The following is a 13,821-nucleotide window of genomic DNA, read 5'->3' as shown; positions in this document are numbered from 1 at the left end:
GATATTTGTAATCAAAGGCGAATCGCACCAGGTTATAAACAGGAAGTGGGGAAAGTAGTGGAAAAGGGAACCGAACAAAACAACACAACTGATCAGGCGCGAAGGACCCTGAAAATTCCTCCCATGGATGGCGGTTGCCTCAACCACAGAGAAGAAAAGATCCGGTGGGAGAAATCATAGGAGAAATACACATTTGACTTTTGCAAATTCTTTATCAACAAAGGTTGTAGTTCTAGTGGTTTAAAACTAGAGCTGTGAGAACTGCCAAAGACATTAGTAGCTTCCTGGGATGAGTTTCAAGTGTGATGATTGTGGGAAAGTAGATTATTAGTTGAAGTGAGAGTAAAATGTAATGAATTAATAGACCCCAAAAAAACATCTGATGCAAAGAACAGGAGACTGATTTGTTGATTTTTCAAACTTGTTTTTTTTAGTAATTCTGACCCCAAAAAGTGCAAAGCACCAATTTGGATAATCTAGTCATACAGGACTGGGTCCAAGTCAAAAGTTAAGGCCGACTATGAGCTACTACTGGTCAGATACAAGGACCAGGTTTGTCCCAGTGAAAAGTTTACCTTCTGACTTAGTTGTTTCTCTGGAGAAAAGTCCATGTTGACTGGGTCGTTTGCATGTCGGGCTGTACGCTAAATCCAAAGAGGGGCTCACTGATAGTAGCTGCTGAAGTTCAGGACCTCAGAGTGGGGGAAGTCCGTGGCTAAGAGGCATCATCACTGATTGGGTGCTGCTTGGCTTTGGTCCCGGTGAAGTCCATGCAAACCGAGTTGAATTGGGGCAGCAGGCCAATAGTAGCCTCCTGTTATTTTGTGAAAACGTTCAGATAAAGTTTCTGAGTGTCCAATCATGCAGTTTTTGAGAAGGAGAGAGTACACTCCAAAACAAGCTGCAAGGGTCCATGACCTCTTGAACACCCCTAGGGGGTTGGGGCTCAGCCTTTTGGAAGCCACCAGCTAGGTCCAGGGTAAATCCAGTTAGAACTGGTCAGTTGGGGTTTTGAAAAATTAGGCTTCTTACAGCTTTTGTGCCCTGTTGCTAGTCAGTCAGCTGACACTGGGGGGTTATTTGCAAGGCCAGTCGCCCTGCAGGGCAGCGGAGCAAGTGACCTTGCTGCACTGCCGTGCTGCACTGCGAAAGAGAAGACTTGTACTGTATCTACAAGATACTGTGCATTTCTGTCCTCTCCCCCGCTGGCGCAGAATTGCCTGCCTAGTGCTGAATCAAGCACCCTTGCACCATGGTGCAAGGATGCTTGCGTCTCAGACAAGATTTTTTCTGTCCAGGAAAGGAGACACATATATACACATATGTATATATATATATATATATATATATATATATATATATATATATATATATATATAGATATACACACACATTCATATACATATACATATACATTCATATACATATACATATCTATATTTAACAGTGAGTAAATATACATTTGTTAAATTTAAAGAGTATGTATGTAATTTATTTTTATGACAGAGCAGCGATACATATTTCCTATAGAACTATACATATCTAGAATGTACACATAATCAGATTAAAAAATATGTATCAACACAGGCATTCTCAGTCCATTGCTGTTTGGATTTGGCGGTTATGAAGGACAGAGCCAACTCTTGAGAAGTCTTCTGAAGACAAGTTAGTTATCTGTGGATCTTATATTTGGTGGTAATCAATTCCATAGTTTGTCTCCTTGAACCGAGGAGGATGTACCACCTATAGTCTTTTTCTTGTATGTGATGTTCTAAGACAGGGTGCCAATCTTGAGTGGAGGTTTCTTTGTTGAATGTATTTGGTTAATTTGTTTCTGAAAAAAAAGTGGTCCTGTTCCATGTATAGCTTTGTGGGTTATACAAAGCGGCTTGAAGGTGGATCTTCGGGCAATGGAGTGCTCTCAAGGCAGGGGAGATGTGGGCTTGTGGCTTTACATGTAATAGTAGCCTGGCAGCAAAGTTCTGATACGTTGTAGTTTTTTCATAATAGATAGAGATGATCCATGGTTGAGGCCATTGGCATAATCCAGTTTGGGTAGTACAAGAAAGATAGTAGCCTGCACCTTGTGTGGAAATCCGAGGTGGGGAAAGATGCGTCTCAGAGTCTTCAAGGTGATGAAGCTTTTTCGTGCTAATTTGTTCACTTGGACATTCATTGTTAACTTGGGAGTCCATGGTAATTCCAAGGTTTTTAACTTCCTGAGACAATTGAGGAGGTGGTCCGTGATCGTCAGGCCAGGCACACAGTGGGTCACAATTTTTCCACATATGAGTATTTCCATTTTGGAGGCATTTAGTTTGAGATGGCTCCAAGTCATCCACTGATCAACGGCTCTGAGGCAACTGAAGATTTGTGAGTTTTCAATGTCTTTGGGGCATTCCAATTTAAGTAGTATTTGTGTGTCATCTGCATAGTTGTAGCATGTGAGTTGAAAATCATTGATCAATTCTGGTAATGACATCATGTAGATGTTGAAAAGCAAAGGTGAGATGATTGATCATTGGGGGACCCCTGCTTTTGTGAGGTAGGGATTGGACGAGAAGGGGGGAGAAAATATAATATTAGTTCTGTTTTGAAGGTAGGATGTAATCCAGTCAAGAGTAGTCCCTTGTATGCTGGCTTTGTGGAGTCTTTGAATTAGGGTGTCATGGTCAACCGTGTCAAAGGCAGCCGAGAGGTCCAAGAGAAGTAGTGCTGCAACTCCTTTGCTGTGTTTTTAAGATCATCCCAGATTGCTATGAGTGCCGATTCAGTGCTTCTTCCTGGGCGGAATCCCGTTTGGTAGTCTGAAAGTATGGAATTGTCTTCAATGAATTGTGAAATTTGGGCGGTATGCTGCTCTTTCTATCAGTTTGCCCAGAAAAGGTCCATTTGTGATTGTACTGAAGTTGTTGGGGTCCTGCGCGTCTAGGTTCTACGGTCTAGATATATATACACTAGTATGCTGAAATAGGCATAAAAAGTGTTAGAAAACAGTGCAATTAGTGAAAATCACAATAGAGAGAAGTAGCCATATGGGGAGCACAAGTAATATACTAAAGAAATGGAATGCGAGAGTTGGTCCTCTACCAAGGTAAGTGGAGTGTGTAGAGGGGAGCTTGGAGTACTAGGAAAGCCCAAAGGTAAGTACCACAACACCCCCAGCGACCAGGAAAGCAAAAGTAAATCACTGTAAATTCTCCAGAACACCCACTTGGAAGAAAAGAAGAATAATGCAAAGCCCAGAAGAGACTGCAAGACACCAAAAGTGGATTCCTGGACAAGAGGGCCTGGGAAAGAAGGGGACCAAGTCCAACAAGTACAGAAGAGTCCAGGAAGGGCATGAACCTCTACCCACCAGACTGAAGGTGCAAGAGATGGGTTGACGGTGAGGAAGGAGAGTCAGCACTGCACCCAAGAAGACAAATCGAGTTCCTGGAGGATGCAGATGATGTCCCACACCAGAAGGAGGATTGCAGTCGGGTTTGTGTCTTCGGATTCCACCAACAAGCCTTGGCACACGCAAAATGTGCGGTTAGCAGAAAGTGGAGCTACCCAGGGTCAGGAAACACCAGGTGGAGAGCCCACAGAAGCACAGGCAGCACCCACAGGAGTCCCACAGGACAGGAACATGAAAGTCGAAGATGGAGCCCATGCAGCATTACGAAAAGGAATCCCACGTCGCTGGAGAACCACTCAGGGAGCTGTGCATCGCAGGATGGAGTGCTGGGGGCTGGAGCTTCAAGATGCCTGAAGATCCATTGGAAAAGATGCCAACAAGCCTTGGAAGCTGCAAAGGATGCAGTGCACCCGGGTACTGTCCTGTGTGGGCAGGCAAGGGCTTACCTCTTTCCAAGTTGGAATGCTGGAAGAGAGGACCGTCTGGACCACTTCAGTCTACCACCTGTGTTGCAGGATCCGCACAGCTCAGCAGGAGAGGGGATCCACGCAGCTGGTTGTCGTTGCAGTTGGTGCCTGCAGATGCAGGGGAGCTGTCCTCAGAGGATGCACGCCCAGGGAAATGTTGCAGTTGCTGGAAGGAGCCATGGATACAATGTTGCAGGAGGTGTCTTGCTTCTTTGTTGCAGCTTGTTGGGTCCTGGAGCATCCATATGCAGTTTCTTCAGTCAGAAGTCGAAGTGGAGGTTGCAGAGGAATCCTGCTGGAGTCTTGCAAACCGAATCTGAGGAACCACCCAAGAGAAAGACCCTAAATAGCCTTAAAAGATGGACTGGTCACGTAGCTGGGTGCCCACCTATCAGGAGGGGGCTCTGACATCACCTGCCTGCACTGGTCACTCAGATGCTCCCAGAGTTCCCTGCCAATGTTGAATCCAAGATGGCAAAACCCAGGGACCATCTGGAGGAGCTCTGAGCACCACCCCGGGGGTGGTGATGGACAGGGGAGTGGTCAGTCCCCTTTCCTTTGTCCAGTTTCATGCCAGAGCAGGGACTGGGGGTCTCAGAACCACTGAGGGCTCATTTATGTAAGGAGGGCACCAAATGTGACCTTCAAATAATTACCAGTGGCTTGGGGAGACTACCCCTCCCAAGCCTGTAACACCTATTTCCAAAATCATTTGTTCTGCGTTCCTGGGCTTGAGCTGCTCAAGCAAAAGGAGGGCAGAAACCTGTCTGTGAGGTGGCAGCAGCTTGGGCTCCCCAGAAAACCTAAGAAGGCTGTAATGGCAATACTGGGGGTCCTCTAAGGAGCCTCCAGAGTGCATGGCATCATAGAACCAATACTTGCAAAAGCATTGGGGTTTGATTCCAACATGTTTGATATAAACATGCCTATGTTCGGAGTTACCATTATGTAGCTGGACATAGGTATTGTCCTATGTCCAGTACACGCGTAAAATGGCGTCCCCGCACTCACGAAGTCCTGGTAAATGGGCCTGGAGTTCGTGAGAGCACCCCTGCTAATGCAGGGGTGCCCTCACACACAGGTACTTTGTACACTGCCCTCTTGGCTGGAAGGCCTGCCATTGAGGTGAATTATAAGTGACCTGGTGCAGTGAAAAGTGGCAGTGAAAGGGTTCTTGCACCTTTTCACGCAGTCTGCAAGGGCAGTCCTGCAGAACCCTTTGCTGGGGATTCCTATGGGTGGCAAAATATATGCTGCAGCCCATAGGGATCCCCTGGAACCCCAATGCCCTGGGCCCCTTGGTACATGTACTAGGGACTTAAAGTGGGGCAACAGTGTGCCAACTGTGGGGTGAAATACAAAGTTTTGGGAGACAGCATATTCACTGGGGGTCCTGGTTAGCAGGTTCCCAGTGAACACAGTCAAACACACTGACATCAGGCAGAAAAAGGGGGTTACTATACCAAGAAAGAGGGTACTTTTCTACAGTAGCCTCCAGTTATTTTGTGAAAAAGTTCAGAAAAAGTATTTGTGTCCAGACATGCAGTTTTGGACAGGCAGAGAGTGCACTCTAACACCAGCTAAGGGTCCAGGACCTCCAGAACACCCCTTGGGGTTTAGGACTCAGTCTCTCCGAAGCCACCAGCCAGGTCCAGGGTAAATCAAGTTAGAACTGATCAGCTAGGCTTTTGAAAAAGTAGGCTTCTTACAGCTTTTGTACCTTGTTGCTAGTCAGTCAGCAGACATTGGAATCTTCCTTGCAAGCCCTGTGGCACGACAAGGTAGCGCAGCAAGTTATCTGGCTGCGCTGCCCTGCTCTACTGGGAAAGGGCAGAAATGTTCTGTATCTACAAGATATGGTGCATTTATGTCCTATCCCCCTGCACTGGTGCACAACGGGCTGCCTAGCCCCGATGCAGGCACTCTTGCACCATGGTGCAAGGATGCCTGCATCGCCGACAGGATTGTTTCTGTGCAGGAAGAGATCATTTCCTTCACAAAAACAATCAATGGGGGGTTTTCCTCTTTCTATATGTGCTGCATAATGCGGTCCAGTAGTAGCCTCTGGGTATTTTGTGAAAAAGTTCAGAAAAAGTTTCTGAGTGTCCAGTCTTATAGTTCTTGAGATAGAAAGAGTACACTCTAACACCAGCCAAGGGTCCAGGACCTCTTGAGCACCCCTTGAGGGTTAGGACCAAGCCTCTCAGAAGTCACCAGCCAGGTCCAGCTTAAATCCAGTTAGAACTGGTCAGCTAGGCTTTTGAAAAATTAGGATTCTTGTAGCTTTTGTGCCCTGTTGCTAGTCAGTCAGCTGACACTGGGGGCTTATTTACAAGCCCTGCTACGCCACAGGGCAGTGCTGCAAGTTACCTTGCTGCACTGCCCTGCTCACCCGGGAAAGGGCAGATATGTGCCATGTCTACAAGATGCAGTGCATTTTTGTCCTCTCCCCCTTCACTGGTGCACAATAGGCTGCCTAGCGCCAACACCGACACCATTCTACCAAGGTACAAGGATGCCTGTCCATAGACAGGATTCTTTCTGTGCAGGAAAGGACACTTTCCTTCACAAAAAGACCCCAAGGAGGCATTTTCCTCTTTCTTTGTGTGCTGCATAATCTGCACCTCCCTTCTGGAAGTGTAAGATTTTGAGGCATTGAGGCAGGTTTACGGAATCTTGTAGATCTCTGAATTTGACAAAGCCCAAGGGTGCTGCTTGTTAATACCCATCGTAATACCCATGGAACGCGTCTTTGACGCACTGTAAGGCAACGTATCGACTTGGGCTGCATCACCATACACTGTATCTACAATGCCATGCAAAGCCATGCAAATGTAAATAAGCCCCATGGAGTCTATTATTTTGTCCTGAGTACAAGTGAGAGCAGGCCCAGCCCCTGGGATTTTTCTCCAAAGGTTCTATAGCAGGTACAGTCCTTCCACAAGTCCAGAAGTGTTCTAAGGAAGATACTAAGGGCTGCCACATTTATGCCTGGCACTAGCTTGTGGGTGGTTGAGACTTCGTAGGGACAGCCCCTCCCTCTTTGATATAATTTCTTGGTGGTTTGGCCGAAAATTATCCCACAGTGGACTATTCTGCCAAAGTCCAAATTGGCAGAACCTTTCTTCCACTGGGAAGAGCTCTGGGCACGCCCCTGAAGTGTTTCTAGGGAAAAGAGAAACTCCCCTTGCAAACGTGTTCTGAAACACGTTTTTTCTCTACTGTAATTGGTACTATTCAGGCAATGTGGATAATGGAAAGTAAGTTACATCTGCGTGTGAGAGGAGATGCCTCTTGGAAGCTTGTGCAGTTGATGGGTACATCCATCAGACCACCCTGTCAGGAGAAGGTCACAACTTCACCAACCCAAAGCCCTTTTTCTCCTTTTCGTGGAAGCCATTCACTCTTTCTTGCAGGGAGCCAGCAGCCTGCCAGGTGACATTGGGGGTAACTCTGGAAAGGCCACTAGAGGTTTTAGGTAGAAAAATAGACAAATTTCAACTTTAGCATTAAGTTGGATTTTGCTTAACTAGTAAAATAAGTATTTTTCTAGCTAGTGACAATCTGAAGTTAGCTTTACTTAGTGTCATAAAGTAACCCAGTGTTTTCTATGCGACAGCTAGCCTTGCCAAAGTTACAAGTGGGTTTGGGGGCTTTTTTACTATAGAAATATGTAGAATCATTGGATACATATGCCCTACTTTTAAATAGTATACATAAAGCCTTTGGGCTGGTGAGGCCTACTTTAGGACTGACTTATTACTAGTAAAAGGAAGCTTTAGGCCTGACAAAAGAGTGAAATTGAAAGGACAAATCATAGGTTTTAACTGCTCAGCTAGGCTGCTGTGGTAAACCTAGAGCCATGCTTTAAATGGTCATGTTAATGGTGGCAGAATAAATGCTGAGTCCACTACTGCCATTTGACTTACTAGCACTGGGTATATGCGAGGGACTTATAGGTAAGTTAAATGTGCAAATCAGGGATTTTAACTCATTTGATAAGTTCTTAGAGATCAGGGTTAATGCACTGAGGCCCAGTTAGCAGGGTTCCAGTGTACAGAGTCCAAAAAACCAATAACATCAATCCAAAGAAAATTGGGGTGGCCATTCAAAAAGAGGCATTGCCTCACAGTAATACTGTGAGATAATCCTATAATTAAATGAGAAGGGGGTGCTGAGAAGTGGGAGCCGGAGCGAGGAAGATCTGCAAAGCCAATACCTATATGGCTGCAAGGTACATAAAAGGTAACACAAAAAAAGAACCGGGAACAGTAGAAGGCAGAACAGGTATGGAACAACCACAGAGTCAACTCCACCTGGCACCCAAGGAGATGTTTTTCTAAGGGCTATACTGTGTGGGGGGAGGGAAGAGGAGTGAATCTTCCATGTTGATTCACGTAATTTGTTGTGTAGAATGTACAACTGTTAACATGTTTGAAATTTGTAGGTTCAAAAAGGGAAACACCTGAATGGAGCACAGTGAGGTCAACCTAGCAGATACCAGACAACAACACCATTGTGCTCTTTAGAACAGACCAAAGATATGAAAAGAAAGAAGAGTGGGGAGAATTTCTTGCGAACAGAATGGGCAGTTCTTCTGAGGGATGAAAAGGGAAATTGATCTCATGTAATGTTAAGGGGCTTAACTAGACAATTAGAAGGAGCTTGATCTGGAGCTATCTGAGAGTCCCACAACCAAATGTTATATGTCTCCAAGTAACATAATTAAAGAAGATGGACCAAGATAGGATGAGACACAGAATGTACCCCAATGCTTATTATACTTCAGCAGGGGACCCAACACAATGGGGTTGCAATATTATTGGAAAAAAAACTTCCCATTTAAATACACAGATAAATAAGTTAGGTACCTGATACTCAAAGGGACATCAAAGACCACTTACAATAGCCAATGCTATGTTCCAAATATGGTGCAGTATGTCTTCCTGAAAAAATGTTTTAGTGGCCCTTACAGATTTCGCAAAAGGGGAAATTATTTTGATTTTGATGGGACCCACAGTTTGACAGATCACATAAAGGGACATGTTTATGGGGCACCTTCTCCAAACACTCCAAGAGAACCCTCAAAGATATTGATATGCATTTATTCACATGTGCACCACTCATGGTCACATATCGACTATGTGTGTTAAGCAATGTGCTAGCCTTCGAGATAATGGTCGCTGATGTTGGTACTGTAGCAATATTGGACCATGTACCAATACCAAACTCTATATACTGCATTGTAATAAACCCCAATTGTGGAACTTTTACCCATCACTTTTAAATGGTAAACTCTTTAGAGAAAAAGTGAAAAGACACATAGAATATTTAATGGAAAATGATGACAAGGAAGAGTTGAATGTCACCCTATGCAACTCCTTCGATGAGATGATGGGGTACAGTGTACATCTTTTGCATCCCATCTGATGAGTGTGAGGTGACTAGAAAATTAAAAACAGAAGGAGGAATTGAAGGAGGAAGAAATGGAGTACAAGGCTTACTTTTTAATACCACATAATCGTGAATTTGTTGGCACTACAAGGTCAACTAAGAGTGGCCTATAAAAACAGAGCAGAATTGATATTCCTGTACTTGAAAAGAAGGATGGATATGGCAGGAGATTAGGTGGGTGCCCTATTGGCTAGACTACTACCAGCTAAGAAATAGAGAGAATGCATTAAAGAAATTAAATCAGTGAGTAGAACATCTTGGGTAAGGAATGAGGATAAATTGGAGGAATTCCATAAATTATACATAGATTTATACAACAAGTGAAAACAATCACCCATGTGTCAACAAGCTTATGTTGAAAATGCACGTTTATAAAGTTTCCCTTGCTAAGATGGACATCCTGGAAGCAATTGCAAAAGAAGAGGTTAGAAAAGCAATTGATGTGCTTAAATTTGATAGGTCCCCTGGAACAGATGGGTTTATAGGCACTTTTTAAATAAAATGTTTATGAATAAACTGGTTTCAAAATGATCTTTAATCACTGTGCAATGATAGGTGAGGTCACAACTTTCATGCAAGAGTTGGTCATTCGAGTGATCTCTAAGCCTGGCAGTGAGAAAAGATGCAGTACATTGTATAGACATATTGCCCTTATTAATGTAGGCATTAAGTCATATTCTAAAATGCTGTTGCCAAGATTAGACGAGAAGTTGCTTGACCTGGTTGACCCTTATCGTAGTAGCTTTGTGTGTGGAAGAAAATCACATGAAAACATATGCAGATCAATTCACCAGGACAAAGACATAAGCAAAAAGAAGATACCAGCAGTTCTCTTGTCTTTTGAGGCAGAAAAGGCCTTTGACCTTATGTATTGGACCTTTTTAGCCAAAGTAATGAGACAGATATGGATGGGTCCTAGAGTTGTGCAGAAAAAATGTGGTGAACTATAAATTCCCAATAGTGAGATTTTCTCTCAATGGATGACTTTCACAACTAATACACTTGGAAAGGAGCACCAAAAAAAAGATGCCCTTTTGTCACACGGTTCCTATTATGGGAATAAGACTGCGTGTTTTAGGGCGGCAGCACCACAGAGTGGCCCTAACTCCTGGCCATCCTGCAGTTTCTCACCTAACCCTGGAAAGGAAATAGGGATTTGGGACAACCTAAAACTGACACTCTGACTCCACAGAGAAGTCATGGAAACAGGTCATACCCCTTTTACTCAGTTACTCAGTGACTCAGACATGCCAAGGTAGGACACAAGATGCAAACTGGATTTCAATACATTTATTGAAGCAATTGTATCCTAGTGTAAGAAGCATGGGTTGCGATGATAAGGTTGATGAAACACAGTACAGTAATCATCATTACAACCAAGGTAAAGTAGATAAAGAACCCACCATTTTGTATGATTCTAAAAAGCCTAGAGATTTGTGTCTGAATCCTATGTCTAGATCTGAAAGCTTAGTTGTTGCAACCCTTCTGCCTGTCCCAATCTAAGGGAGTAACCACAACCCCATACCTGAATAGTATAGCAGTGGTCTGCTTGCTGTCTAGATGGCAATCCTCTCTGGAGACTAAAGAGTCAGCATCAAATCAGTGAAACAGTTTGCACTATGGTACGCATCCCATAACGGTCATGATTGGAATGCCATCTTTCCTGTTTAGACCTATGTGTTGTTTATATAACAACCCACACAGAGTTTGGGGAATAGGCCTCACATAATAGTGTTTCTTAGTATATCTTGTGGATAGGAATTGGCTCCTGGACTCCTGGACTCCTGGAGTTTCAATGTGAGTTAGCATATGATGTACTATACATGGCAGCCTTCAACAAGGCACAGAGGTGGTCATTATGAACATGGCGGGAAAGACCGCACTGCAGGCGGTAACTACCGCCAACAGGCTGGCAGTCCAGACCGCCAAATAATGAAGCACATAAGAAAAATCCAGCGTGAAAACCACTCACAGCCAGCATAGGAGTGCTGACATCGACGGAAGAGGCCGTCCACAGGCCGACGGAAAGGCCCCACCTGCCCAACAAATAATGAAGCACAATACCCCCATCAGTTCCAGGGTGGGAACCACCGCCACGCAAAGCCTGGCGGAAACAAACCAAATAAAAGGAAAGACTCACCGTAGCCAAACACAACACGCCAAAGCAGACATGGAGAGAGAATTGGAAATCATGTCAGTGATGCTCCTTGCCATATACCTCCACAACCGTGACCGCTGACGAAGACGACGATGGTAAGTTCCGCAACCTACTAAACAAGGGAAGAAAGGGCACAGTTACACACACACCCACCTCACCCAACCTGCAACACCCCCCAACACCTCACACCATCACAAGCCATACACACCAGAACAAGAGGTACTTACCAGACACAAGGCCAATACAACCTGCCCAAAGTACACACGTGCACATCACACCCCCACAATGAAACGATGAACCACATCTCCAGATTGTGCCAACAGCAACACTGGGGACTCAAACGTTAACAATAATGAAAAATGTAATGTCCAAAGAAGGCCATTGGCCAGTCATACTGTAAAAGGCTAAAGAGTTCAAATGGCCCAAACTTGACTCCCACATGTGCACATCGTACTCCACCATAAAGGGACATCAATGGGGCTGCCAGGTACCTCTGGGAACAGGAGAGGGGGGTGGCGGGTGGGGACTTACGTCAGGGAGGGGGTGCTTGGGCTTACGTTTGGGAGGTGGAGGGGGCTTGGGTTTGCTCTTGGAAGGTGGGGGAGAGGGCTTGGAACGGGGGTTGGCAGATGGACGTGGGCCAGCACGGGTCTTCTTGCTCACTGGGGAAGGGGCACAGGATTGGGAATGGCGGACTGGGGCGGACTTTGACATGGTAGGAGTGGACAGGGCAAGGAGGTGGGCATGTTTAGGGACGAGACAGGGTGGGCCTGTGGATTCGAACAGGACAACACAAGACAGGAAACATTTTTTATGGGCAGTTGGAGTGGACATGGAGGAAGGTGTGGATGTGGATGCAGGTGCCTATACAGTATGCTGAGGTGTGGTGGATGTGTGTTGGGTGGGTGTCTGGGGCGTTTGAGTGTTTTGGGAAGGGGGAAGACACAGTGGTACAAGACAGGCTGCCAGTGTACATGGATGTTGTCTGGGTGTCTGCAGGTCTGATGAGTGTGCTGTATGTGTCAGTCAATGTTTTTGCGGTGAGTGCAAGTGTGGTGTCTGGGGTGCATGACTGGATTTCCGATGTTGTGCTGACTGCAAGAAAGGGGCCAGCAGCAGTGACTGAGGGTGCAGTGCTTGTGGGTGTGCATGTCGAGGTGTCAGACAGGGAGGCGGAAGAGGTGGACACACTGGGGGAAGTGGATGTTGTTGTGTGTGCTTTAATATGTTGGCTGTGTGTATGCCTGTGGTAAGAAGTGTGGTGCTTGTGTTTCTGTGTGTGCTTCTTGTGTGTTGAGGTGTGTGCATGGCTGTCTGAACGTTTGCTTAGGATGGGTGAAGGGAGTATGGTGCTGGAAGGGGCAGAGGTGGTTGGAGGGGGGAACGGAAAGACCAGGGACACTGACTGATGTCAAAGAGGAGGCCAGAGCCTGAACAGATCTCTGTAGGCCAGACATGGCACTGTGTATGCCTTCCAGATATGCACTGCATTGCTGCATCTGGGGTGCTAGCCACTGGATGGCATTCACAATGGTTGTCTGCCCTACAGAGATGGTCGTCAGCAGGTCAATAGCCTCCTCAGTGAGGGGAGCAGGGCTGACTGGGGCAGGGGATAAGGTGCCTAGGGCGAAGGAGCCACCCACCCTTTTGGGTGAGCGGGCACGGGCAACTGGGTGGGGAGCAACTGGGAGGGTGGTGATCGTATGGGGGGTGGCGGAAGATGACACAGAATGGGTGGACCCACTAATGTCTGCCATCACCAGGGAGCTCCCATTGGAGGAGGTATTCTAATCACTACCTCCAGTGGTAGTAGCCTCCCCTGCGGTACTCCCACCACCCTCCAACCCACTGGTGCCCTTGGCGTCGGTAGACTCTGCCTCCTTGGAACCGTGGGCCGCTGCATCCCCACTCGCCGGTGCCACTGCTCCCTCGCCAGATGATGCTGATGTACACAGACAACACAAGAGTACAGGGGCGGGGAGACAAAACATGAGAGATATCTGTAAATACATGAATGGATGCACAAACTTGGTGCACACACACTCCCACCCAGCTTACACACCTACACGTAGCACCTACAACTATAGCCATGCCTATGCCCCTGACTAGTTGCCACAACCCTAGCATACGACTCTTCTCCCACGACACAAGGCCCTGATGAACTGCAGACTTGCCCCTAATCATCTCAGTGCCCATGGGGGCAAGACTGCTGGCAGACACCTGTCACAGTACCTGGCACTAGACAGCACCCTCAGACATCCATCAAAGAGGCATGAAATGGTGTTGGTACTCACCCCCTTGTGACTGCTGTGCAGCCTTCAGGCGCCCATCCAAATCTGGAT

This window comes from Pleurodeles waltl, chromosome 4_2, assembly GCF_031143425.1.
Source record: "Pleurodeles waltl isolate 20211129_DDA chromosome 4_2, aPleWal1.hap1.20221129, whole genome shotgun sequence".
Classification (NCBI taxonomy): domain Eukaryota; kingdom Metazoa; phylum Chordata; class Amphibia; order Caudata; family Salamandridae; genus Pleurodeles; species Pleurodeles waltl.
The sequence above is the reverse complement of the archived record's forward strand: the minus strand, read 5'-3'. Positions refer to the sequence as shown.